Genomic DNA, 1,324 nt, shown 5'->3' on the forward strand with positions numbered 1-1,324 from the left:
GTCTCCATTCCGCTATCTGGATTAGGTAAGGCATGCCCGGCCCCTTGAATTGGCTTGATCTTATGGGACATGAGCGGCAACGATGTGGCGTTTGGCATCCGTATGAGCTGCATCGGACGCTGATCCGAGCGGTAGGCAGTCGATGAGGGCGTGCCGCGTATTGCTCCATCCAGTGTCCTTGTCGTTTGCTTGTGCCCACAAACCGTTTGTGAAGGAGGGGACTCAACCTTAGCTCAGCACGAAAGAAGTGAAGCGATCGGCCAGTTTATGTACCATCCCTGGCTCTACGATATTTAGGCTAAATATCAGCATCTCAAGATATATTCGGAGGCTACCAGGATTTATCTCTTGCAGAAGAAAGCCATTTATTTCTCCCGTTTTACCCACCCAAGGAACTTTTTTCGCATCGATCTTGATCACAGCCAGCATAATGCTTCTCTACTTGAAGAAACGAGGCTTTCATCTTCGGAAACTCTGAATTCATGAATTCGCCCCATACGTTGTGGCACATGTTTTACCCATCGAACGCTGCATGACATAAAAAAGGTATCGGTTGCGAAAACTGAAATCGTCCGAAAATGAAGCATTGGAGAAAGTGCACCGGCCGTTTTCGTCGCGAGAGAGCCGGGCCGCGTGTCGGGTGAATCTGGGCTCTGTTTCATAGAGCTCGATTTGGACCCTCTTTATGAGCGTTCGATGCGAACTTTCGGGCCACGTTAGGAGGTATAAGCTTTTGGGATACTGGAGTTCACCTTTACCCTTAAAGAGGAAGCTAAAGCTTCTATTCGAAAAAAGGAAGAGGGTATTTTCCAATACCCGATTCCAAAACCTAGTATCCTGGGGGCCCCTTCATAACTTTGTAGGTTCCTTTCAGGTAAAGCCATTTGGGGCGTGCAGAATGGAATGGCCTCTGCAAAGTTTTCTACAAGAGCTGGAAAGAAGGTATGGGAGGCTTTCCCCCTAAGAAACGGATGCTCTTGAGCAGATTCGTATCACCCCTCGTAATAGCTCCCTCTCCACGAAGCTATTCTTCGAAGCCAGGTCGACCCCAATGATATTGTTAGTTGGGACCTCAATTATTCCGTAGCCAAGGTTAGTTTCTGGCATTGTGAGAGCGCCCACTAGAATTGTTGTTCTACTCTAGTTCTCAAGGGACGGCTAGAAATCCCAGCATTCGGATGTCTTGGTTAGCGGGTCGGGCCCGATTTGGCGTACAGTGTTCAGCCGCTCGGCGCATGTTGCACGCGGGCGGAAAGTACGAAGAGGAGTCGGACGAGGACGTTACGTCAAAGGGGCGCGTTTCTCTCAGAGGGCAGTATCCTCG

At 49.6% G+C, this 1,324-nt stretch overlaps 1 long non-coding RNA gene across 1 annotated transcript; it reads left to right on the forward strand.

Moving 5' to 3' along the window:
* The first annotated feature begins 589 nt into the window (after positions 1-589).
* Positions 590-1,106, forward strand: LOC144715625 (uncharacterized). The gene is made up of 2 exons (XR_013584670.1): positions 590-723; positions 875-1,106. It is a non-coding gene; the product is annotated as an uncharacterized LOC144715625 (long non-coding RNA).
* The last annotated feature ends 218 nt before the right edge of the window (positions 1,107-1,324 follow it).

The sequence above is a fragment of the Wolffia australiana genome, chromosome 19 (assembly GCF_029677425.1).
Source record: "Wolffia australiana isolate 7733 chromosome 19, ASM2967742v1".
Taxonomy (NCBI): domain Eukaryota; kingdom Viridiplantae; phylum Streptophyta; class Magnoliopsida; order Alismatales; family Araceae; genus Wolffia; species Wolffia australiana.